Source organism: Lagopus muta, chromosome 12, assembly GCF_023343835.1.
Source record: "Lagopus muta isolate bLagMut1 chromosome 12, bLagMut1 primary, whole genome shotgun sequence".
NCBI classification, from domain to species: domain Eukaryota; kingdom Metazoa; phylum Chordata; class Aves; order Galliformes; family Phasianidae; genus Lagopus; species Lagopus muta.
This window is the reverse complement of record NC_064444.1, coordinates 3,403,517-3,431,265: the sequence shown is the minus strand read 5'-3', so window position 1 is coordinate 3,431,265 and position 27,749 is coordinate 3,403,517. Positions and strand designations below refer to the sequence as shown.

The 27,749-nt window shown below is 38.9% G+C and overlaps 1 long non-coding RNA gene across 2 annotated transcripts in view; it reads right to left on the bottom strand.

Moving 5' to 3' along the window:
• Nucleotides 1-27,749, bottom strand: part of LOC125699054 (uncharacterized) — a 124,076-nt gene that overhangs the window by 66,725 nt on the left and 29,602 nt on the right. For both annotated transcript variants that reach the window (XR_007379416.1, XR_007379418.1), the window contains exon 4: nucleotides 11,927-12,011. This is a non-coding gene — a long non-coding RNA (uncharacterized LOC125699054). The remainder of the gene's footprint in view (nucleotides 1-11,926; nucleotides 12,012-27,749) is intronic.

Sequence of the window (27,749 nt, the reverse complement as noted above, 5' to 3'; positions counted from 1 at the left end):
AAGGAAACTTCTTCACTGGACTTTGTCTACATTTGCTTAGGAAAAGTTTAAGTCATTGCACAGCTTAAATTTGTATTAAATAATATGCTTTTATCGTTAAAGGAAGGAAAAGCAACCAAGCAAATACTGTAAAAACCATGAAAAACAAGAAACACACCTGGAAACCATTGATCAAATGTCATATTTCATTATTATTTTGCTCTGTAGTTTATAAAATAGCAATTCAATTTGCTTTTGTGGTAACAGAAGATCAAGTCCCTGCCTGGCTCAGATTTTTCTTGCATGACAATCTTTAAGCATCAGTTGTATCCTCAAATTGATATGGTCACAGATTTTACAGTCAAACACTTCTACCTCCTCATGCTAGACGTGTAGAACACGTATTCTTTCACAAACTCAAAAACACTTCCAAGCAGATAACACTGACTTCAGACCCCATGGCTTTTCCATCAGTTTTTTGGCTACCAAATCTTACACTGAATCAGGAATGCACTTGTTCAGAAGATCACAAGGGAGTTCACACTGTTACAAAGCCAGGATTCCAGAGCATTCTTTAGCATTAAGTACAGGAAAAAAAAAAGAAAAAACTGAACAAAACTTAGAGAGGCAGTAAAAAGCGATAAATCAAACTTGGGGGCTTTATTCCACCTTTCCCATATAGAAGTAGCCTACAAATATAACTGAAAGATAACATCAGAAGATTCCAAGGACTTACTGAATATCTACAGCTCCACTAAAGCTGCAGAGCCAGGTCTTCATCCACTACAAACACGCTCAACTCTATCAATATACGTGCATCCATCCATTTCACTTGAAAAACTCTGTCCTGGAGGTAGCAGCCCCGGTATCTAGCAGGGCTTACTTCCAGCAGCCTCTCAATTACTCAACAGTGGAAAATTAGAAGAGTAAATCTTACAGTAATACAAAGAAAACACAAATTAGAACGACACATGTAAACACACATACTGAAAAAGTTTCTGCAAGAAGCTTCAGTTCTTCCATACCATCAAAGAAAGACAAAGCTTAGCTTTCTAATAATACTCACTAAGGCATACCAACATGCATAAGAATAAAAAATAAGTACAGATAATCATGCTGCAGACCATTAAAGGAATAATGTGATTCATTAACATATAAGAACAATTGAGATGCCCAAGTAGTTTTAGGATGATAGATGTGTGAAAGAAAAATACCCCTGCGTTATTTGCTCAGTTCATTAATATGTTTAGCTAAACCTTAAGCCTTTAATCCAAACATTTAGTCTTTAGTTCATGAATAACCTATGAATTCCTATTTTCTAGTTTTTTTTTTTTCCTAAGGGAAAAAAAAAAAAAAAACAACTATACTCAAAAAATATGAAAGAAATGAGGAAAAAGTGCAAATAGTTAAAGGCTAATAGAAATTTCATCCTAACTTCAAGGCTCTGACTTCAGTGATCAACTACAGCCCTACAAAGTACAAAGGTTATGAGTTAGTATCTGACTTACCTCTAATGAAGAAAAAGGTAAGAAATCCTGATCTAAACACCTACTCTTTCATCCAGGACATCCAGCAATGAGAGACAAAAGCATTGAGATGAAAAACAGTGCTAACATTTAATTGAAAAAAAGTGCGGCTATACAAGAATTGCCAGCTAAACTTTCCACTCCAGGTTTGTAGCCCTTCCATCACAAAGTGAGAAATACAAACTGACCTCACATGTGCAGCTTATTAACTACCCTTGAGGCATTACCATCCAGAAAGTACCAACAGACTGATTTCAACTGATTGATCCATGTGTTTTCCTCTTTTTAATTAGGGGAAAATACTTCTCAGGTGGCCTTGATTGAGGTCTGGAAAGCATTAACACCTATGAACTGTATTAGAAGCCCTTATGAAAGTTACTAAAACCATGAGTCAGCTGAGCTGTTGCATATGGATATTTATCTGTGTGGAAAAAGAATATTTTAGGTAAAATTGTGCTCTTATTTTTCTCTGGAGAAGCCTAAATTTGTTTTCTGTATACATATTAAGTAGTTAAATGCAAAACATTTATGAATAAAAGTATCCTGACGGATTTATAATAAGAATGAGCTTGAGAAAGCAGTTAGAAAGTAAATAACATAAATAGGGAGAAAAAAAAAAAAAAGCACAACTAACCAGCAATATGAGATGCATGCACTCATTAAGTTAGCATTCCACTTTTCATAGATGCAAAACTTGGCAGTTTTGCATCATTAAGTTACGCTTTCTTGAATATACCCATGAGTTTTGATGCGTTGACTCAACACACCAGAGACTTTGCCTGAAGATCTTGCTGTGCTATAGGGACTACAGCTGAGATGCAGTTTAGAATAGCTTCCTACACTTACAGGAAGAAATGATCCTAGTGTGAGTTTCTAGGCTGTCTCCAGAGAAATGTGGGTTTTTTTTCTATCCCAGATACTGCTTAAATTAAACAAACCATCCCTACCCACGTCACTGGATTCCCAACTGGTGCAAGTCAGCACAGCTGCTTTCATTTCAGTAATGACTACAGTTTACATCCACCTGAGTGCTCACTTACGGCCTGCAGTGGATGGGCCCATTTAATCTGGGTAGAGGGTGATGCTTTTTCAGGGAGAAAAGGACCTAATACAAATTTTAAAAGTCTGTGTACCTGAAAAAATATTTTAGGAGAGCTATTTTATTATTAAATATATTAGAACTAGCAAAGAATGAATGAACTGATAAGGAGACTTGCATGAAAATCAGTTACATTAAGTATTTATTCCTTTCCTAACGTTTCCTAAGTTTCCTTTTACCAACCTTTACTACAGACTTTATCCATTAACATTAAAATGTCACTAGCGTTTGTTTTTAACTCAAAGCCCTTTAGGTTCTGTACTGCACAACTGAATTGCACAACCCAGAAATCACTGGGATGAAAATATTTTCATAAAGCAGTTCTGCTGGAGCAGCCATGGGTGCCCTCGCGCAGAGGAAGCCAACCTTCACCAGCAATGCCACCAGCAGAAGCGCTCCTACCTCTGCTGCTGGCTGGGTGTTCTTGTTTGCACAGCACCCACAAAACCCCTACCATCAAGGTAGATAGATGAGGTTATCATAATAATCTCACAGGCAGAAGAAATGTACCAAGAACTCTTAACTGCACTGTGTCCTTTAGTGGCTCCTTAGGCTTGGAATGACTTCAAGCAACACACCACAACCCGTAACATAAAACTATTGCCTATATTAGACTCTCTCCTTGCCTGTCCCAGCTCTGCTTACCATGACCCAGTGGGCAGAACAGCTGCTTCTTTGTGCTGCTATTCGCGAGAGATTCACAGCTTGTCCTCAGTTCCTGCCCTGAGAAATTATTTTCCATCTGACACAGAGATTTTAGCAACATTTCACAACTAGCAAAGTAGTTTCTGTTTTTGCTGGAATAAGGCTGGGCTGGGCTGAAAGGTGGAAGGACAGAATTAGGAAGCTTCAATTTTAAAATGAAATCCCTTTTCCTAGAAAAAATATTTTGCTGTTTACATTAGGGAAATGCTGTATTACTGCTAGATGTTTTAGAGAGAAAAAAGTGTATCCTCTTGGCCCATCTTAATGCAAAATATAACACACTGGTTTGAATCATCTCTGGCAGAAAAACTGTACTACATACAGTCTCATAATTTGCAGTTATATGGTAAATCAGTGACAGAATTAAGCATACACTGCTTCATTTCAGAATCCCAACTCAACATCCTGAGCTCACTGACCTATAGAAAATGTAATGTATCAGTGAAGCATAGCTATGCTGTTCCTATAGTGAAAGTGATATTTTAACAGCAAATTGCTTCTAATAGCATTCAGGGCCAGGCTGTGGTTTGGAAATGAGTGCTTCCAAGGGAGAAACTGCAGAGATGGTGTATCACACCAGAAGCAGCCAAACTCTTTCTAGCCCCTTTCCAACAGTAGCACCAGCAGCGTGGAATTAGCAGAGGGTTGGGAACAAACCAAGTCTGCTTCACTTGGCTGGACTGAAGTGAATTAAATGGCTGCAGAAGACTTGGGTAACAGTAGGCAGGCTCAAGATGTTCTGTGGTTTCCCTATCAGTGTAGCAACCAGATGGTTCTTCCTCTCTTAGGAATTGCCCTTGTGCTTCAGTGAAGCAGATTCTCAAGAGGACATGACTGTGTTTTCAAGATTGATTTCCTTTACATTTTTATTGTTATTCCATCTCTCCAGGGGGATAGTATAGGAAGCATTTAAGTAAATAACTAAATGATGATAAGGGGTGGAACAAGTGACATTTCTGGCTTCACTTTGCAGTCATCTGTCAAGGATCAGGTTGAGGAGAATTAGAAAGCTTGAAGTAATAGTGGTTCAGTGTCCCTGCAAGACAGGACTCATTGTGACTGGCTCAATGTCAATTTATAACCTGGAGCATGAAGCCTTTTAAACTCTCTGTAATTTTTCAGCTGCAAGGGATTTGGGGATCTTATCAGTGAAGAAGTAATATTGTTAAGGCTTCTTTCTTGCAAGTGTTTTGGGCTTCTTATTAAATCCATGAGCTCCTTTTAGAAGTTGTGGAATAAGAAGTTGTAAAGATCACGTGCTGCCAGCACTGGGCATCCCTAAGTCATCTGGGTTACAGCTGGATACGCAGGCAGTAATGCATAAACATTTCCTCTATGTGACATTAATCAGCATACTTTAATATGGGATACAACAATACTGCTTAGCCAGGATATGCAATAAAGGAAACTGTCTGATGTGCAGTGGTGTATTCCAAGTGATGGCCTCGCTGCCTTTTCATTCTGACAAGGACCTGTCATATCTAATATTTCAGCTCCAAAAATGGCCTCTGATTCATGACTCAGGTGTGGAAAGTCTCTGCACTTTGGCCCTGCATGAAGACAGCATTTGTTCACCTCTGCTATCCTCTGTACTTACAGGTTCCCTGCCTGAACTATGATACATGAAATGTTATCATTTTTGCTATAAATACTCATAAAATTACCCAGTCTTTTCTTTAAATCCAGCCGTGGTGATTTCCTGCACATTTCCTAGTAGCTACAGATTGCTGGAAATGTACATACAAAACACACGCTTTGCTCTCCTTTTGCCTTAGCATGAAGTCATAATACTGAACATCTCCACTAGAAAGAAAACCAAGATGAGCAGTAAGTGGCACTGACCAAGTAGTGCTGATACAGCCACAAGGGAGAGCAGTTGCTGTGAAAAGGCACGTATTCCTTCTGAGGGACTCTTTGATGTCTCCAGGCTAACTGTAGTGACAGAAAGTATTAAAGCACAGTAACTCATATTTACCACATCACCACCTGACCACAGGAATAATAACTTGTATTGCTGCTATAGCCATTCTAAGCTGCAATTTTCCTACAGCTCATCAATAAAGTAATATCCACATCTCTGTGGCTTGAGAACTGCAGCATTCAAAACCTAACCTCCAGAAATCAAACTAGAAACCCCCAAACAGACAAGAATAAAACGCTAAACGTATCACCTCAGCCAGGAAAAAAGCTTTTATTAAATGTTTTCATATACATATGTATTTATCTATATATTATATATATATAATCTAGGAATGGATTCAAAGTATTAATCAAAACTGTAGTGTGGCTATTCCCCAGCATCGCTCACTGCAGCAATTTTATTTTCTATACGGGGAGAACACAAAAGGTCTTGGCATTTGAAAGTCTGATAAAATTTAATTTGTAAGTTTGTCTGATAAACACTTCAAACATATCAAAACGCAGCAAAAAAAATATTAAACGTGACAAGCAATATGGTTAAGGCAGAGTAAATCAAACCCCTGCATGCAAATCTAACCTGCCTACTCACTAGAGGTGGAGTGTTCCAGAAAATTCAGGTCTTACCCAAAGCACACAATGTCACCAGGATAATTCCAATCCCTTCTACCAGGCTGGGGAAGCCAACCTGCTAAAAGCGACCAACTACAAAGCTGCTAATTATCCTTCCATACAAGAATCTTTGTGGGCTTTTTTTAATGATTGCCGTTTTATTCAAAGGAGAAAGGTGGAATAAAAAATATGTAACTTAAAGAGCAGTTTCAGAAAGGTGAATAGTGAGTGTGGTTGTGTTGGTGTTAAATGCTGTTATAAATTGGGGGTGATTTGACTTTGATAGCATGTAAAGAAAAGGAAAATAAAGTCAGCAGGAAATGTGTCAGCTCTTCATGCAGCTTGAAATAGTGATTGTTTCAATAGCAGTGATATAGTTTGCCATAAACATTTCTATTGGGAAAGCACTAATATGCTATCATCATTACACCAAGCAGAATTAGAAAATACACATAGTGGAAATTAATTTTATGAGCTATGCTGTTAAGAATATAGAAAGGCTAACTTGGTGGAGGGGGGAATTTGTGTGTGAGCACAGTAAGTGAAGCTGTGTGCACAGATACTCTGGAAAAAAAGGAAAAATGAAAAAAGAAACAAAATGAACAGACTTCTCTGTGGTATCAGAAGAGAAACAGAAGAACAGTGGGAAAAATGAGACAAAAACAGAACGCAATCTATAAGGTGTTTCTTCTTCATCTGTTTTTACAGAATAAATAGATCTAACCTTTCTTTTCATTGGTGATTTAGGCTTTCAGACATCTACCCTGGTTTGTTCACCATATCTATATAATGTGAAATCTAATGAAATACATCAAAAGGAGAGAAAATAAGCAGGTCCTAGAGTTATGCATAATTCTGCCAGCCTTCAAATTTTCCAGGAACAAAAGGTGGTAAATGCTTTTATATTGCACGCTGATATGCACCTACATAAACACATCATATTCCCATCATATTCTTCTGGTCTGTAAAGTATTTTTGGCTTGATTTAGTAATTTGCAGGCATTTTATACAGAAAGCCAATTATTTACCCCTGAATTATATATATATGTAAAAGTCACTCTGCACAGACAAGCCACCAGTTTTCTGAATGGAAAAATGGGTAAGTTGCACATGAGTTGTGACCTGATGGGCACAACACCCAGGAGTCTGAAGAGTCATTTCTACAGTCTAGGATACTCACAGAGCAGAGAATGGGATAGGAAGGATACTGGATGAGTGACCCAAATCTGCCTTTGGAAGACACCATGTGGGCTTTCTGCATGACCTCTCTGTGATATAATCGTGGCCTTTGGAAAGAAATATTCTTAGGTGGAAAAAAAAAAAAAAAAAGGTAATCTAGACACTTGCAAGCACAAAATAGTAGTTAGAAGGATGTGGAGACCTCTTATCACTTGAAAACAAGCCAAAACAATACAGGTGAGAAGGCAAACATCTATCTTAAATTGAAGATAGACTGTACAAAACAGGACTTCCAAATCTGTCAAATGTGCAGTACACTGCACTATTGATTCTGGGGGACAAATCCCAAAAGCAGAGAGCTCTTGTAATAGACACGTAAGCTTTGCAGAATCGTGATGCTGTCATGTGCCTTGAAATTTCACAGAAAACCCCATGTTAATCTACTTCTGCTGGGTCAAATAGATCAGGTTGCAAGTGCCTCTTTTCAAGCTGGATATAGAATTTTTACAGTTACACTTAAAATTTCAGGTACGTTTTTCTTTAACGCTGATGAGCAGATCACCCTTGGAGCTCTGTCCTCAGCTACAGTGAAAATGAGTGGCTTTGCTATTTACTTTCATCATTTGACATCAGAACATCAGCCAATGAACCAACTGTCCTAAAATGCACTAAATCCATTCTGCAGAAAAACACAAAGCCATCACTATGACAACCTACAACAAAACATTTATTTTAACTTAAACATTTCACCTGGGCCAGCTAGATAAACATCTCTGGGAGTGTAAAAACTGATTGGGACTCCAAAATATTCTCATCCATAGGATATGTCCAACACATCACAACTTAGAACATCCTAAAAATGAATAGGTCTTAAGAAACAAGGAGTTGCCCAGTTAACACAGCTGCATAAAGCTCAGTGTAAGGGTAACTCAGCTATCTCTGAATCACTCCTCCATTTCCTTAAACTGGAAATCAATCTTTGTATTTGTGTGTGTAAGCAGTGGTAACACACATTCATATCATGGAATTCATTAATGATCAATGCTTTTGCATGGCAAACAGCTTTCAGAGAGGTCTCCAAAGAGATAGAAAACTGGCTCACCAGAGTGTTCAAAGAGTAAAAGAATTCAAGTCTGCATGAAATCTATGCATGTCTGTAGTCCACCTTATTTCTCCCCCAATGTTTTTGTTTTTAAGTTAAATTTTTGCATGTGTCAAAAGTACTTCTCTCTTTCTCTTGGCACATAACTGTCATTCATTTCAGCCTGCAGATTTTGTAATTAGCTCTGCAGTACGTCCATTGTCTAATGTGGAATATAACCAGCAGCTCTGGAGTATTGAAATATTTGGATCTGACTTGTTCAGGAGATGTTCACTAGTATTTAAATTAAGGTAAAATGCTTGCTGCACCTCTAGGTGAGATATTCCTTTGCTTCGATAAAAATCCCATTCCCTTCCAGTATACATAACTACCAAAGGCTTTCCTTAAACTACAATGTTATAATAGGAAGGTAATGAAAAATGGGATGATGTTATGATATACTTCAATTAGTAATTACAGAAAATGCTTAAAAGTAAGCATCAAGAAATACACAAAAAGAACAGATAGCCTTCTTGTACTGAGCAGATAAACTGCTAAGTGTGGACAGATGTGGCGTATTGTCCTATTCCTTGATTTATCCTATGACTGCAATTCTTATCAGATTAGATAATTTGCTTTCATTATGTGCTCAATGTCAAGTCAACATGCACCTCTCATCACACCATTGGCTTTAGTCATGGCGTAGAGCATGATTCCAAATTGAAAGATGCCTTGGATATTCTTGCTTCTGCAAGAATTCTGTGCAAGATCAAGTGACTGAAAATCCATCATTGCTGTTTACGAGGTATCTCAGCAGGATTCAACCCTTTCAATCCCTTTGTATAGGAATGTCTCAGTATGGCTTGTTGAGAACTGACAAGCTCATGATGCACCATATCTGCCACTGCAGTTCGAAAGTACTCACAAATATGTAGCTGGCACAAATGTTATAGCTTCACAGAAGCCACTGAATCCATAGCAACTTCAGCTAGTTGAGATTTTCATGTATGTGTTTTAGTACTGCTTAGCTGGTAGAGAATTCACTGAAGCATTATGAAAGTTGTACTTAAAGAGGAGAAGACGAAAAGGCAATAACTCTGTAATGCCACAGAGCACCAGCAGTGGCTCTAAGAGTAACACACCTCACACACCTCACAGGACCATGATTTAGGGATCTACGTAACTCTTCTTGCATAATGAAGTACATAACCAAGACAGCACTGTACACCTGAGGCCAATGTACCAAAATCTAAACCAGTAAACTTTGCATTTCCTCTCTAAAGCAAGAGCATGGAAATCAGGAGTTTTTAAAGATGCTGAAACAGTCAGCCAAAACACATTACTAATGCTTCATAGGCTTCAGAGCCTTACCCTGCTGAATTGCTGTCTGTGCAGCTAAGCACACGGTTTAAGCACAGCCATGTCTTCTATTTCCAAATTTACCTTTCTAGTAATATCACATAATAATACCACTCATTTCTCCCTCCACCAAACAAATCACTTCCACAGCCGTGTCATCCATTTTGTTTTTAAAGCAACTTTCATTACAGCATTTCAAGCTGAAAAGAAGCCACTTTTTCTTCTCTGAGGAGAAAATGCCACTATAAGGCTGACAGAGAATACTCACCCAAAAGAATAAGCAAAAATGTGCCTGTTACTTCCTTTTAATTTCAAAGCAGTCAATCTCACAGCATCAATATTTCTTTAAAAACAAAAAGCTTTCCCAAATTAGGACATTTTGCTGCCTCACTCTTAGCTGCTTCATGGCTGACTTACAGCCTTGAGAAAAAAAGCAGCTCATTACAGAGAAATTGGTATAGCCTCAAATCCAGCAGCATAATCAGTTATTCCAGCTATTACTGTGATTAATAATCACGACATTATGAATGAACAGGGGAAAAAGATTGATGGTGAGAAATGCAAAGAAAACTGTGTACATAAACATCCATTACTACCTGTGGATGACAAAAAAAATTGAAGCTATCTAACGGGAGGCCACTATTAATTCCTTTTTAGATCAGATGGACAAATATTGATTAAAATTTATGACTACCATCACTATGTAGGTAACTTTAAGAGTGCTTGTTCTCACGGAATCCAGGGGATGGGGAACCATTAGTGCCATCTTAGGATGGCCATCTTGGAATTTCTTTTTCTACCAATCCTTTGAAATGCAACAGAAAACAGTGTACAGCTGGGAAGGATTCTCAGTGACAAATGTTACGTTTAGAGCTGTCATAAGCATATACTTCCCAGTATCACTCTCCAGTGTGTGCAAAATCTCCTGAAGGCTTCGTTTGTATGCATTAGGTACAGGGGAAAGTTGACCTAGGATGAAAATATTGTGTCTCAAATCTTTTCACACTTCTAGACATCAAGATATACAGCCAGACTGGGTCAAAGAGTTGAAGCTATAAAGAAAAATCCTGATCCTTTTATCATCTTATAGTGCCTAGGAAATGAATGTATCTACAAATAGGGGAATGTTTAAAAGCTGCCTAGTAACTTGCTGTAAAATTTAAAATTCTGTCTACTGGATGCCATGTATAGATGTTTACTACTTTCAAACAATTCCTATCTTTACTATGCATATATACTCAAGGAGTTCATGTTTTTTAACACCTTGTCTTTCCATTCCTACGACCTCAGCAGCCAAGCAGTAAACTCCATCAATTTCCCTCCCGGAAAACAAGCCATATATCACCAAAAGGAGATTAGACAGTCCCTCTCATAGCAGTTTTTCCAGGATGCTTTCTGTTGTCTGATCATCAGCTGAAGTTCTGAAAACTCAGCTATTTTGAGAATAGGAAAAACTGAAGGAGCAGCCCCTTAGTCTCAAAACACTTGCTATGAATGTTGGATGGGTCTGCTCAAGGTTTTCGTAAGGATATCAAGATACAGTGTTGCTGTTGGTAAACTTTGGAAATACAAGACAAACCTGTACTTAAACATACCAACGCAGACCTTAAGGGAAATGAGGCAGTTATATTCAATAACACACAGAATTCTTGGTGTCTTACACCTCTGAAATTAATAGATTTTGAATATTTTCTTTTGTCCTTGCAAACACTAACTATATCCTCATAACCTTGATTCAAGATTAGAAGTGCCTGAGGCTCAGAAGCTCTTGGTACTTCAGGATTTGGTCAAAACAAAAACTCCAAATTGCATGGATATGTTTCTACCCTGTTCCTGTTTCCTTGGCCTCACTCTCCTCTCTGTGGGACACTGCTGTGACTTCACCCTTTTTCTGATAACTGAATAAGCCTGAATGAAGGGAAAAGCACCAACCCTATAAAGAAAACACCTGTGGTCTTCATTTGTAAGCTGTAACCATCACTAAACAGGTGAGGAAGCATTTCTCTTCAACGCAGTTCCAAAGAACGCTTTTTCTTTTCTTACAGGTTTAGCATTTCACAGTGTCATGCTCAGAAACAAGGAGACAAACCCAGGCTATTGTTTAACATTCTCTGAATAAAAAAGAAATGTTGACCCTCTTTTCTGACCTGCTTATAATAATGTTGGAAGTAAAACATAGCTGAAGCTCCAGAGGACTGCCGGCCTTTAGTGTACTCTGTGCTCCAATCAAGCAATGGCCAACTCTGTACGTGTGTCTATTCTCACCACAGAGGTTTTCAAGCAAATAATCCAGTACTGTTAAAAGCTCATTAAATCCTGCCTCTCCTTCTCCACTGAAATACCACTCATATCACTACTCATCCAAAATAATTGCCAGTATCATTGCCTACATATAGCCAGAATAGAATGTATGCTACAGAATCGATGATAACAGGATTCATGTTGAGTCACAAATTAAAAGCCCCTTACCTCAGAAAAAATCAAGGACCCGCTCTCCAATGCTCCTTCTTTCCACTCAGCCAAAGGGAATAATTCAAGGCCCAGGTGTGCAGTGCTACGGAAGAAAAAGGGAATGTGCCTGCTGTATGAAACAGGTGTTGAATACTGTCATAACTGCAGCCAAGTTAATAACATTATAATGAGCAGTAATAAAGAGTCAAAAGCAATAAAAAAGGAGAAAATAATCTCTCCAGAATCATGCTGTACTTGGTATACCCTGAGAGAAAAGGGTATTACTAAGTAGAGGAAGGGGGGGCAGAGGAGGAGTGAGGGAAGAGTTTCAGATCTCACTACAAATTTTTGACTGGAAAATAGGGAAGACTGACAGACTCAAGAAGACTGTAAATTCAAAGTGTTGTTAATGTGGTGAACTTCCCAATACCATCATGCAACGTATTTGTGATCCCTATGGCTTGTCTCCCATTCATGCAATTCATGAGCAAAGATTCTATTTGACGCTACAGGAAATTCAAATGTAAGCTGTCCACACAAAATATGGTTTCACATAGACAAGATATGGTTTCACATATAACAAGATAGTTTTCTTTCTATGCTATTTTAGAGTTTTCCATTTCAACTGCCTGCAAAATCTCTAATCTTTCTCCAATCAGAGTTTTTAGGTCTTGAATATGTATTTTCTCAGAAACTTCAGAGCGAGGTGAGGGTGCCCAGAACTTCTGGAAATTAATACATTATGTTTACCCTTGACTTTCCAATCTAATTCATCAGGTAAGCTGCTGGAACCAGACTGCACCTTACTGCATCCCTATCCCTGCACAAAGCCTGCAGTGCAATAGGTCTGATCAGCCACTCAGCCTGTCAGTGCACCAACTCTCAAGTCCTGGTTACAGTTTAACATTCATTTCCCACAGAAGCATGCAAATTCGGTATGCTATATGAGTTAGGGGAGGGAAATTCAAGTCCTTTTTCCAACTCTTATTGCCTTTGCACCTGATTTTATCTGGAAGGATCTGAAAAGAAACTGAAATGAGGATTCTGAGTTCAGTCAACAACTGTTTGGACAGAGAAGACATGAAATTGCACGCACAATTTTCTTAATGCTCAGGTCTTCGCCTCTACCCTGCTCAGAGAGCTTCACTCTTACAATTCAAAGTACAATTATACTGCCATTACCACTAAAACTGAATGCTTTTCTGTAACTGAAAAATGATTTAGGAACTAAAAACTTTGACATGATGTCGTGTGCTATCTCAGCACCTTCTGAAGATCCAATTGTACTCCACATACCGGTTTTCCAAGAAACTAGACAAAAAGTGACAGCAAAAATATTTAAAGAGAAATGAACCTGCTGGGAAAAAAAAACGCATTAAAATACATCGAATGTAAATGTAATTGTTTTTAAATCCAATGTTTTTGTAAGATAAATTCAACGTTGGACAGGCTCTTTAAAAATCAATTTGCACTTGCTTCCTCTATAAAGATTTATCCTTGAGAAAAAAAAAATCCATTAGTATTAAAGTGCTTAAAAACTTGGCAGACTATCTCCAAAGGCATCAATTTCTAGTGCTAATTACCACTAATTATTCACTCAGCAGTTGTAAGTTGCATTCAGTCCCTGAGGGTAGAAGAGAGATTTGTCTCTCTCCAGCGTAGCATGTTTCATATATTTGTTTTAAGAGATTTTTACATTCAGACATCAAAACAGACTTGGAGTTCTGCAGAACTTTCCTGTCAACAGGAAAGTATCAAGGTTTCCTTGTGTACAATAAAGAATCTATCCAGCCCCTGAGCATCCTCCACCTGGCATGATGGGTTTTATGTATCACGTTTCTATCGGACCCCACACGATGTTTCAGTGTCGAAGCAGATTTAATTTAGCAGGCTCCTGGCTGCTCAGGCTTGAAGGTCTAGCGTCCAACCCGGCTGTTAAACAGCTAAGCTTAACTGACTCAGAGCTTATTATTCATGACCACAGTTACTACAGAGGCCTTCACATGCTAGATCTTCAGTGCTGAGATTTGGAATCATACCAGACCCCCCACATCCCTTGAAATTTACTCCTTCAAGCACTATGAGCAGCTAATAGACTTGGACGCTGGTACTGCTCTGCAATGGCTAGAGATGATTCAACTGTTTTTCCCCAAGGTGAGTCAAGATGGAAGCTGGAAAAGCAAAATTTTTTAGGGAACAACGTTTATTGGAATGTTTACTTAGAAACAGCAAATGATTTCATTCTGGTAATTTCAACCCAAGCCAATTAAACTCATGTCTTCTAATTTAAAGGTTTGTCTCTTTGGTGCAAAATTCAACTGAAAAAAATAAAAAGAGTAGCTGATAGTAGATGAATCCCTCTGTTCCAGGAAAAACTGTTCTTTTAAAAATGTCATCATTTCCCTTCTTGCCCTTTTAAGTTCCTTTTGTATCCCTGTATTTTGTTACATTGCCAAGTAAATACAAGGGAAAATAAAAATAATAAAAAAAGAGAGAGATTCAAGTTGCTCAATGCAAGAAAGAAAGAAAATGGGGCTGAGGAGAAAACCTGTTGAGAAGAATACAAATGCAGCATGACACCCCTTCTGCTGAAGAAAAAAAAGATAGATGTGCATGAGAGAGAGAAGCAATAAGGGGTCAGTAATAAAAGAAATATATCACTTGCAGAATTGACTAGGCTTTACTTGAGATTTATAATCCATTCTAACTGTAGTAATTTGTGACTCCTGGAGACAGACTGCCTATTAGATATCTAGGAATAAAATACATACAATGGGTGAACTCACTTGCTCTTCCGTTGTGTTATTTTAAATAACACGCTCTGTAGCAGAACTTTAATTCAATTTAATTTAATTCAGTTTATTCCCAGTCAACAGATGACAAAAACAGACAGAATGATTCAAATGGCTTAACCCCAATACTATGTACAAGTCAGTAAGAGAATCTGCCTGTCTCCTAATTTCTATGCTCAGCGTAACACGTCACACCTTCCAGTGTTCCTTTAACTTCCTCAGATCCACACATCTCTGATCCTGCCTACAAAAGGACACCCTACTCCTGAAGCATTCAGATGAGTTAGGTGCTTTTCAAAATCTTGGTATTAGCTTTCAATAATTGATCCAGCCCATCTCAGCAGCACAAGGTGACACTGCCCTAGAAACTCCTGAAAGGCCAATGGTTAGATGGCACGAGTTTCACTGTCTGTGGGATAAACAGGACCATGCCTGGAGATCTTAGGAAATACAGCTGCAAAAGTTACTTAGGAGAAACTCTTACACAGCTCACTCTTGTCAAGACTGTAATTTCCTGATGTAATAAACCAAAGCCTCAGCTGGTAGGAATTGCCTGACTACCAGAGACTGCACTGAAGCTATGCTGATTTACAGCAGCAGAAATTAGACTCACTGACTACAGCGAAAGTAGTAGCAGAGTATGGAACCTTTCAGCACGACTAAAGGCAAGGTGAATACCTGAGCGCTCACCAGGTTTATTAGCTTGGATGCAGTGCTATGTGAACACAGTAGCAGCTTCTGGTAAGCTTAGACCAAGGGAGAGTAAATTTGCATCTTAGAGCTGCGGGAGGTCAAATCATTAACTTTATAGTGTGATCGGTAAATGTTCTCTAAGAATGTCAGAATGCCTTTGCAAAACTGAAATTCACTGCTTATTCACAGGTCTCAGCAGTCGTGTAGTTTGACCCCAATAAGCAAGTGAACAAAGAAAGTGAAAGAATAGGGAAATTTCACAATTTCCAGTAAATTACAGAATTTTATTCCTCAGTTCAGTTCACATCCTTCTGATGAAGAGTTTAAAGAATTTGATACATGAATTTAATGCAACTTTGGGGTCTTTTTTTTTTTTTCTTTTTTTTTAAACATTTCCCTCTCTTTGCCTCTCGGTTGTTTGAAGACATTTTTCAGAACATTTTTCATGTTTTGGTTTGCCCCTTGGCTCGGGAGGAAGTATGTCTTGCCTTGTTAAAGAATAATTAGGATGTTCTATTAATCATTTCATTAATAGAGAAGAACCATAAGTGACTCCTGAGACTTTTTAAAGTCCTTACTGAAAGAAGGAAAAGTAGAATGAGAATCCCTTATGAATGTCACTTTTTTGTACATTCGGTGGGACTGTTTTTTAATTAAAAGTACTCTGTACTTTTGGTTCTGGTCAATGTGAATAAATTAAGGCGATCAAATTGATTAAATTCAGAGTACTGCACCAGTTGAACTGACAGTTTCACCCTACAGATTAAAAACAGATATCAGCTAAGAAGAGAAAGCAGTTACAGGAGGTTGCTCTGCCAGCACATTCATGGATTCCCTTAGCAACATTTTGTTTTTCTGTACAACTACAATTTGCTGTCATTGAAAGACCTGTCCAACAAATACAGCTTGCAGGGGGTTAATTATTTTAAAGGGGTGATTTTTTATAATAGTTGTTTCTTACACAATTTTGTCTTCCACTCTACTGAGCAATCTAAAAGATTTCATACAGGACCAAACTTAGAAAAGTAGTGAAATTGCATAGACCCTCTAAGGACCTGGAAGGCAGAGATACAATTTAACTTGCAGTTTAGGGATATGGGGACTTCTTGCACAGAAAATGGAACTTTGGAGCATAATTTGAAAGCACCGCAACCAATGCAATTTAGCTGATGCTGACTTGACATGCTTCTCAAGGACCCAATTAAACTCCAGCCAAATTTCTTAAGTAGTTGTGGGTGGTCACTTTATTTCAGATCTACAGATTCCTGGCTATTCACCACCAGAGGATGAGGAATGGGATCATGAAAGGATTTCTGCGCAGCAAACTGTGCCCTGCAGCCATTTGTCTTCATTGCAGTCTCTCAGCCTGGCTGCAGCTGGTTCATAAAGTGTGCTAGTCAGTGTGCTGCATGCAAACAATATGGATGTCAGATGAGTCTGGACTTCAGAACTGGTTCAGAATTGGCCTCTTTGAGACACAAATGTTGATGCACACACAGATGGATGCAATGTTTATTTGCATGGTAGCTGAGAACACAACCATGTGTATTTTATTTGTACGTTAATTTTTGTCAGAAAAAATACTGCTGCAAAAGCCTGAATTCAACCAAAATAATGATTTTGGTGAATTGTCTCCAGATAGTCAAATTTTTAATGAAGCATGTCACTGTGCCTCAGTAAATAGATGAGAAATTCAAGGTGGTGAATTCATGGTTTTGCATAAAATCTGGGATAATTCTATAGAAAGAATTTGATTCCCCTGTATCCATTTAAGAAAACTCAATTCATTCACATGGAAGTGGGTCACATTCTCAAAGCTGACTGAAACATATAGAAAGTTATCAGCTTTTCCAGGCTATGGAGTTTGTCTCTAAATCCACAATTACAAAACCATGGAAAAGTGAAAAACAGAGCCCCCTAAACTGTTTCATGCTGACTTCTGGAAACGTTTCTACTGACATTTGCCTAAAGAGATTGCACGTTCAGTGAACACCCAGGAACAGGAATCAGAGCAATCAGAGGTATCTTCTCAAGGTATAACCAGAAGGAGCAAAGTGCACTTTTGAATACAAGGGGAATATTTATTGATCACACAGTCCTCTTCCCTTCCCCTAGAAGCTGGAAATGACTAGTGATCACTGATACGGTGTTTTCGTTTTCACTACGTTCATGGATGGAAATGAAACTTGGTGTAATTTTTCAAAACATGGTATTTATAGTGAATCTGCAAAGAGCTGTCAAAACAACTGCAATCATAGCATTATACTGTATCTTTTAGATTGAGAGCCAGAACAGTCCAGACACAGCACAGAAACACAAAACCATGCAGCATGTATTCAGTTCAAGACACATTCCAAATCCAACACAAACTGCACTTGCTCGGGAGTCAGCGATGAACTCTAATCTATGAGAAGGGATGTTAGTGTGGGCCAGTGAAAGGAAAAAAGTAATTTCTAAAATACCTTTCAGTAAAGCTGACTCCAAGCCATTTCCTTTATCCTGCATTTTAGTTATGTTCTATGAAGAAATAGCAACAAACGGCTTGTTTCAGCTCTTTGCCAAGTGGTAGAAATTAACTGTTCTCTTCCTTGGCTGTAAGTTTTTTTCAGGGGCATGTGTATGGCCCAGCAAACAGCATATCTCCAGGGAGAAAAGCATTTTCATAAAGATTACAGCAAAGGAGACATCAAACATGAATCCAAAGTAAACATGTCTTCATCCATTATAGGTCTTGCTCGCACTATCAGCCTGAAAGAGGATGCTGTTGTGCTCATTAGAGATCAAGCAGCTGTTGGTGCTGGCAGCAAACATATGAGAATTGGCTATTTGGCTTATCTGAGCTCATCCATATTAATGCCTTATTTCCACAGAGCAAAATTTAGGTGCTTCCTGAAAATGCCCTTGCTGTCATCACCTCCTAAACCTTGCCAGGTAGATCGCTCCAAACATTTATTACTTTCAGACAGAGAAGATGCTCCCCTGTGTCTTTATTTCAATTTGAATTCCATTTGTGCTCTTTTGTCAGATTTTCTGCATTGAGTTATGAATAATGCTGACATTAGCTCTACCATTATAGAGTTTGAGCTCTTTAATTAGATCCCCTTATTCAACTTTTTTTCTGAGGTTAAGGTCTTAAACTAGTCCTCATAACTCATTCTTTTAAAGCTGAAGGCAACAATGTCAATGCTTTACTCTCTTGTTCCTCTTTTTCACGTCCCATAATATTCCCTCCAATGCAATGACTGGAATTCATTGCTTCAGTTGGGGGCTGCCCACCCACTGTGCAATGAGAGTCACACACACTTCAGATGTCCATACCGGGATACATCCTCATTTCTGCATGCCTAAAACCCAGCTCTGATTCCAGGACATCCTTTCTGCTTTTTTAATTCACAACTATTTTATATCAAGAAGAATTTGAACTCTTGGGTTTATTTTGTTCTTTTTGCTGTCCCCACTGTTTTTGCCTCCCCCGTACATAAATCGTCACCTTAAATTCTGACCGACTTTGCAAGCAGAAAGAAAAGCTAGGAATCACTGAAGTGTTTCTGGATCTTTTAAATTAGTTATTTAGATTAGTTAGAGACAGCTGCAGCTTGAGAAGTACCAGTAATGATGCCAATTGTACACAGCATCAAGTACTCTAAGGAGCCTTGTGAAGCACCCAGTTAGAAGTTCACCTTCAAAATGAGCAAGTACTACTGCTGCTATCTAGCAGAGAAACTGAGTCTAGGCATTGAAGTATCATGAGCTAAGAAAGAAGAAAGGCTAATGTCTGAAAGGGTAGTTCTCAATTTCTGAGCTCTCAGTTCTCTCCACTTGAAAACAGTGCAACTGTCAGCGAAAATATGCCTCATTTGCTGTTGTGCTGTCTCAATACCACGTATATATTCATTGCTGCCACTGCTTCTGTCTCCTTTCCTGGATGTGGAATTTTGAAGCCCAGAGAATAAATCTTTCTTTCATGGGAAAGTTTTTCAAAGACAACTTAAAATGAAGACAGTAAAACACGTTCATGTCTCAGTATGCCGGGAGTAAAGCACGAAAATCTCTTTGTGGAGAACATAACTAAGTCATTTAAGTTTGTCCATATTTTTTTCCACATTTAGTTTGTCCATAAGCTCTGGTAAGCAAGAAGTTATTCTATGAACTTCATCATGGTTTATATCTTGGTAAGCAATGCTAAGACAAGATAATGTCCAGCCTGTAGAAGATTCAGTGTTAATGTTTCTAAATGGTGGGCATGAAGAACCAGCTCAGATTATTTTCTGAATTTTATAAATATTTGGGAGGACAAGAGGGGATGAACAAGCTACACTATCCACTGTCTTTGATAGTCTCTGTATCACTGAAGAGACATGGATTCAGAACGTAGGAAAGATGTTGTGCCAAAAATTGCAGTGGATTGTCTATTTCACAGCAACACTGAAGCAGAAATTAATTTTCTATTTCTATTATGAAAAAGAATCCCTGACAGTTTGGGAGTGGGGGAAAAACACTGTGAAAAATGATATGTTAAATCCCCCCAAACAGACATTAACAGTAATGGTAAGGGACAATCCACAGCTCCCTGGCAGAATAAAAGCAGCTGAAACTGTGGCATCACCCCTTCTATGACGGCTGCCTCCAGGATCGATGTTCAAAGGAGGCTCAAAGAGGTGACACAAACCAGAACAGGCATGTGCAATTCCTTTGGCAGCTTGAAATGGCAGGTGGAAATGCAGCATCTATCTGAGCCCAGCAGCCTCGATATGTAAATCCATTTGTACTCATTATAACCTAATCCTACTTCTTACCTGCTAGAACACATGGACAGAAAGGAAATAAGTCTATCAAGAAGAGGAAAAGGCAGGGTGTAATTACTCTCTATGGAAAGAGACAATGGGCTGAATTTCCTTTTTCGATAGTAAATGGAACTACAGTGAGATCACCAGCATCGTGATCATCCCCCTGCAGAACAGCTGAATTTTGCCCTACATGTATAAAAAGACAGCCAAATAATCAGGTGTTAACTGTCTTCAATACAAGCCTCACAAGATGTTTATTCAGAGGCACATTCACAGGAACAATTATGAAAAGGCTCAGTGGAGACAATCTGAGCTGCAACAGTGATGTTACATAGGGAGATTACTTGGGAGATTTAGCTCCCCTCAGCATCCAAGCAATTCTGTCCCTGTGTGACCGTTAATTTCGACATGTGCATGGGTCTGATCCTTGCAATGCATCCAATAATACGTGCAGAAGGAGGACACTGAATATGAGAGCACGTAATCCAACTTCACATACTTTCCAAGCCTGGCTGTGATGTACCCTGAGATATTTCAGCCTTGATTTATGTACATTTCTAAGAACAGAAGGTGAAGTAGGTTTGGCTTTGAAACTGCCAGTGTGGAAAGGAAGGGGAGAAAAGGCCTCAGAACAGGTAAACAGTAAGAAAAGCCATCCCCACACTGCACCTTCTCTTTCCAGGTATTTTTGAGCAAAGCCACTTTTTAAGCTGTACTCTGCTGCATCGCCTTCTCGGGAGCTTTACAAGAAAAACAATTCTTGTCTTCCTTCTCTTTCTGGTGAAGCACATCTCAGAGCATTGGTGACTGTTCAGCTGAATTTCACTTTCTGTGCTGGAAGTCCTCTAAACTTCATAACTTCCTTTCATTTGTGTAACCTGTGCACTGCTGATCTGATACTGAACATTGCTTGCAGTAGACTGTGTAATAATTTAATGAGTATGTTCACAGGAACTGCTTGTACTCTCTATTACTTTCTTTTCAGGGCTTGTGATTGGGCCACAGAAAAGGATGGTCACTATTCTGCTTTCTGATGGCTACTGCACACACCATGGGCAGATCATTGCATCTTGTTTTTACAGCAAGCCATAATACCCAGGGAAATAACATAAAGCAATGCAGGATGCTGTGGGCAGGGAAAAAGAGACACAGCCAGAAAGGAATGTGCAGTGCGTGCAAAAGGGTATGACAGAAGAGGAGAGAAGAGGCTCTAAACAAGCTTTAGTTGCAGTTGAAAGAAAAAAAATTCTAAAACTATGAGAGAAAAGTCTATTGAGACTGTGGCAGCCCAGGAAGGTCTGTGCTGGGCCGAGAGCAAACCTGAAAAGGAAGGTAGCTGCTGCACAGCCTCAGGGTAAGTTGAGTGATGAGTTGTTCACACTGCTATTCTGTCTCACTTACACATTTTCTCAGTTTTTAGAAAATTTATGGTTCTGGTCTATCTTCTAATTAGACCTGGATCTAGAATTTGCAAAGCCAGCGCTCTTGGTTTTCAGAGGCAAAAAGATCCTTGGCTGACCCCAACCTCCTGTGTCGAGTCATGAAAAAAAATCAAGTCAAGGTGTACAACTGGGCTACTAAGAGCAAGAACTTCCTCCCTCTCACAGGCTCCTTAGTCTGCACTAATTAAAAGACATGCACACCTGTCAGAGATGACTTGCCCAGAAGGCACGAAGCTCTGCCCTCAGTCCCACACACATCCCCAGCCTGTGCCTTGCTGGAGCCTTCTGCCTGCCTGAAATTAGCACAGCTCAGCTACCTTGTTCACAGCTTCTCTAATCAATCAGTTATGCACACACTCCTTGTGTACCCAGGCACATCATATTTGAAAGTATAATTGCCACAGCAAGACAACACAAACTAGAAACATTAACAAATCTTATTTTCTCACATCCCCCTTCCAATTGAGGATCTGAATAATTTAGTACGGGTTGACAGCTCTTGATTACACTTTGCACCTTTTAAGACTGTCTAAATGAAATTTCAAGTAATTGAAGCAGCAAGTGAAAATGACACATCTTTGTTTGTTTGTTTTTTTGTTTTTTTTTTTTTTGTTTTTTTTTGCTTCATAGGCACAAGCACTGGAAGTGAGAGTTTTTAGCAGCCTCAAGTCAGATTCTCCAGCACTTTTCTGCTAGGACAGTGAAATGCCTGATGCTGGGCCTGTGTGCAAGGAGAAAAACTACTGAAGTGAGAGAAGGTTTCAGGGCTCACTCAACACAAAAGGAGAGTAGTAACAGTGAATAAAAAACCACGACAGGCTGGCTGTGTGCAAGTTTACTTGGCACCTCGCTGTAACAACAGCACACAGTGTAACGAAGGAGGAGCTTCACAGAAGGAGGGGATTCAGTTTGCAGGTGCATGTATGCATACTTTGAGCTACCTGCACGTGGATCTGTTCAGGGGGCTGGGGAAAGTGGAACTCCTGTACCTGGCAGAGCCTTCAAAAGGTGCATGCAGAATGTCACACAATGAGAGGAACTGCTGCTGCTTATCAGCAAGCCGCATCTAACTTTGCTAGTTGCTCATTTAAGAAGTTTATTAGCAAAGGGAACCTTGTTTTCTGCCTCTGCAAAGTGGTAAGAGAGTCTATAATATTACAGAAATGAAATCTTTATAATTACTGTTTATAGGAGTTTAGACCGTATACAAACTAGGCAGACATCTTGGGAATATTCAGCGTGGCTGGAAAGCTCAGAAAATGAGTTCTAATTTGTAGCTTTCTACCTTAATACCAAACAGCAGATTTCCTGATGGCATTTCTAATTTTGGAATGCACATTACTAAAAAATCAATCTGATAGTTCGTTTTGCCTTTACAGGAGATCCATTAAACAGGAATGCAAAAAGAACATGCTTTCAGTATATAGGTGACTTTCACCTTCCAGACTTCAAAACCCAGGCAAGACAGAGAAGGCTGCAAATGCTAAGCAGCTCCCAAAAATAGGTCTGGTGCCCTTCACAGAAGGAGGAAATAGAGGATTGTAGCAGAATGAATACCTGCAATATCTTGGAGCAATTTTAAGCCTGTTCTTCCAGATTCATCTCACATTCTAGTGGGAGCCTGTTTCATATTCTATCTTCTTCACCAGGTCACACATTCATAATATACAATCTTGTGATCTAAATTGTCCTTCTTAAAAGGGATTATGCATAATGTGATCGATATTTTTTTGCACTGACAGAAACAGAACTGCTACAAGTAAATCTTTTGTATGTGACAGGCCTAGAGTAAATCACAAAAACACTTTCTTCTACTCATAATGTCTGAAATGTACACTTTCTAAATGAGGAAAATTTAGGGAGGAATCACTGCAGCCTGCTAAAGGAGCTTGAGGAACACCTAGGATGCTTTGTCCTTGCTCTTACCTATTGATTAACAGCAGAAGAATTTTGAGTGCAGGCTGGAAAAAAAAATCTTATGTAAATCACACTGAATCAATGCCTCCTACAACCGCAACATGGAACTAAACTGTAGATAGAAGAGACACTGGTTAATTTCTGCTAGCAAAGGAATGGTACTGGCAATATATATATATATATTCCAACACAGACACAAGATGCAGCTGAAAGATGCATGGACTTAGCTGGAAAAAGTAAAGAGTAATTTATAAGGGCTGGCTTTCACTCCACTTTACTGAGGCCTGAGCTTCTCACACAGTGAATGGGTATTTGGTGTAAACATGACCTTGCTAACCACAGCTTCCTCATGATTTGCCCTCTTAGGACACCTTTTAATGGATGGCCTTGAGGACCATTACTGAATGGAGCTATGCCCATGCTGCAGGGAAGTTGGGAACTTGTTTTTAAATGAATGAATGAATCAGTGAATAAATAAGTACATGGATTAAACATCTTGTTGGCTTTTTTCGTTATTTTAACTATTTTTTCAGCTTCCTCTTCAAAAGGTGATGTATTTTATTAGTGGGAAAGTTAAAGTGCTTCTAGAAAATTAGCACATTTTGCTAACATGCTGTTTAAAAAAAGAAACTCACTAACAACCAAAGGAAACAATCATAAAAGGTTTTGAGAGGAACATTTCAAATATTTCAAAAAGTTATTCCCATTTAGCACCATGTACGGCTCTTCAAAACATAAATTACACATGAGATGTTATCCCTGGAAATCTAATTTAGTTATTACCGTTTTCTTATACAGAACAAATGAAAAGAAACACAGAGAAGCAGAGAAGAAGAAATGAATCCATCAGAAACTGAAGCATGTCAACATGGAGCACTGGCATTTCAACTCAATTTTGCAAACGAAAAGAATGATTAGAGAAGGAAAGAATTTAGAAGTGAGCAATGAAGGAAAAGTGGCATTTATTACAAACACCATCGTGCAGTGCCAGATCTGGTTAAGCACAGTGTGTCATTCCCTCTATGGTTAGGTGTTATTCAGTTTAAATCAAGCTGACTTATGACAGCCGTGAGTGGAAATTCTTATAAGGTGCCACAGAGATGTAATCAGCCTCCAGAAACACTCATTCATCTATTTATGAAGCAGCACAGCAGACTAATTTGAGTTGAGGATGAGCAAGGCCATGATGATGTGAAGGACCACCCTGCACAGGTTCTGGAGCACACCTAACAAATCTCATCAAACTGTACCCGAATTTGGAGTACAAAGTTCACTCATTCTGTATTTCTAAGTGAACATTTTTTCCCCCAGGGATGCTCATTTCAGCCTCAGGAATAAACTTCTGATTTCCTGAACCAATGCATTTTTTAATTCCTCAATGTCAAGCTTGCTGAAGTGGAAGCTTTGATACAAGTACCCTTGTACCTTGAAGAAACCACACAATGTGTTTTTTATTTCCATTCCTCCTGTTCTTATGGTGCCTGGGGTTTACAACTAGCTCCGGCTTTTAAAACAAAACCATGCAACTTGATTCATAAAGCACTGAAATGTCAGAGAAAATGGGACAAAGATCACATCAGGCTGATGAGTTTGTAATTACAATGACTGTGTTCCTCTTCTCCCAAATGCCTGGCACTGCATGCAGAATATGGTTACAAACTAGAGAGGAAAACTGAGCCTGCATAGATGATGCTCTCTCACTACAAGCGAAAAAACAACGGCTGGTAAAAGTAATGATCCTGCGTGTTTTGTTTACTTGGCTTTGGCAGTGTTCCTATATGCATTGCCTCTTGCTTGCAGCCCATTTTTTGAGACATATTGCAGAATGACACCGTTATGAATATAGGTATTATCACTGCTGAATTCCAGGTGATTCACTCCTTCAAAATTGTGAGCATCATTAAACCAACTCTCAAAGTATTCCACAACTCCTCAAAGGGACCAGCACATCGTACAGACCTTCTTCAAAGGACTCCCCTAGGCACTACTCAGGATTCTCCCCCGTGACAGATACTGCTGCAAACAGCAGCTGCTTTGCCTCTCCTTGTATTATCTTAGAGGGAGGAAAAAAGTTAAAGCTATGAATCAACCTGCTATCAGGAATCCAGGGATAATGAAACAAAGAATAATTAAGGTGCCAGAAGTACCATTTGGCACATATAAATTACAAGTTAATTTTTGAACACTGGTTTTCCCAGCTCCATAAAACTTCTATTCTTCCCTCGTGAAATTAGGCCAGTATTGCAGCATGGAAACTGTGGAATGAGTACTCATAACAATGATATCCTACCCTTGTTTCTGTTTTGACTTGGGAACAGCAAGCTTTCTGATGGAAGAAGGAAGTTTCCGATACGCGTTTGCAGACGGCTGTCTATCTGAGTGACAGACACATGTTGGAGCAGTGTTAAATGCTGTCACTCTGCTTATGGAGTAGTTGCTTTGGAAAGATTACAATTTAATGCTAAGTACATGATATCAAACTAAAAATAAATAGTGCAATTAGAAAGCAAACACTGTTTTTCTTTCAATTCTAGGCCAATGTTAGAGATTGAAAAAAAACTGTCACGTCGACTGAAGTATAAAGCAGACAAGAAGGCCATATTCAGCTTTAGGAAGAAATGCAACCTGTTACATAGGATCACTATTACAGCTGGCAAGTCCGTCTTCTGCCACATCTTGTCACCTGAAGCCATCCAACAAGGCGCATTTTTTGACCCAGTGGCTCAAGTCCTACCATTGGTGGAGGACACAAGATGTATGAAATAAGTATATGTCCCAGAATATGAAAAAATATCATGCCAGGAAATAAATAGAATGTACACACATATTTGTTTGCCTAGAGGGCTGCGATCTTTTGTCTTTTTCCCAGAAAAAGGTGGATTACAACTGCTCTCAAATCCTGAAGAAGTTCTGCAGTACTTTTTGTTGTTGTTGTTCCAGAGGAAATACAAAGGAACAAAAAGCAATTTGGTGTCACAATGAGAATCTTTTTCCTCTTATTAAACATATCCAGGGAAAGCTAGGAAAAGAACTCTGCATTTCAACGGAGGATTTTTACCCCCTTCCTAAACTGTGTTGCTCCTGTTGCTTCTCTCTAAGATTTCCAGTGCCACGCTAACTTCTGCTCAAACAGCACATGGGGAAGCACTAAACATCAACACATCTAGAAAGGCTTTTTAACCAAGTATTGTGTGTGCAGGGAGAAAGTCTGAGAAAGAAAGGCTCTTCCAGCAAACAAAACCCACAAATTCTATGTCTATGAATTCAGTGATTCTGTGAAATGCAAAAAGCACTCAGCACGTAACTGGCTTTCTATTTAAATTCTACTTTTGTACTTTTATCATGAAGTGAAAGGAATATGGATGTACTCTCCAGTCATACGGATTATGAAATACTTTCCAAGTGCAAATTCAATAAAACCAAAGCTGTTTCTTTTAAGAGTTTGAGGGGAACAGACTTAGAACATACCTAGACTGCTTGTTAAGCCAGAGTTCAGGAAGACCAAATGAGACGGTTCAGCAAAGCCTTGTTAACCTGTCATCAAATATCTGACAAGAAACTCATCTGGTAAGGGATTAAAAAGGAATGTGAGTCACGATGGTTTTGTGGAAGAAAAGTTTTGTAAGACTAACCTAATTGTATACCCTGGTAAAAACACCAGTATTTTTTATGTAATACATTTAAATTCCTACAAATGTAATGTTAGAAAACTGCAATGCACAAAATTCTGTTGAAATTTAGCACTGTACCTTCCTAAGGTAAACATTAAGTGCATTAATAACAAGCAGATTTTACAAATCTATTTTCAGGGAAAGCTGTCATGGAAAAATGGAATTTTAGTGCATCACTGCCTACTAGAACTGAATCCTTTCATCGGTGATCCAGAATTAACTGTAAAATCACTGTTGAGAAAACTGGTGACTGCTGTGGCTACTGCTTGAAAGAAAAACTGGTTAGAACACTGAACAGAGCTGCTTGGTAAATTGGGGGAATTCAAGCAAGGGGCACTTATACACAGTCAAATGCAACTGGACGTAGCTGAACACAAGGAAGACAGGCCATGCCAATCACACAAAGGATTTATAGCCTGGAAAGAAATTGCTCTGAAAAGATTTGCTGCTCAAAGTTGATATGCAGGTGAGAATCCAGGATGATGCTGTAGAACTAAAAGAACTAAAGAACTAAAAAAATCTTTGCATAAGCAGAGGTA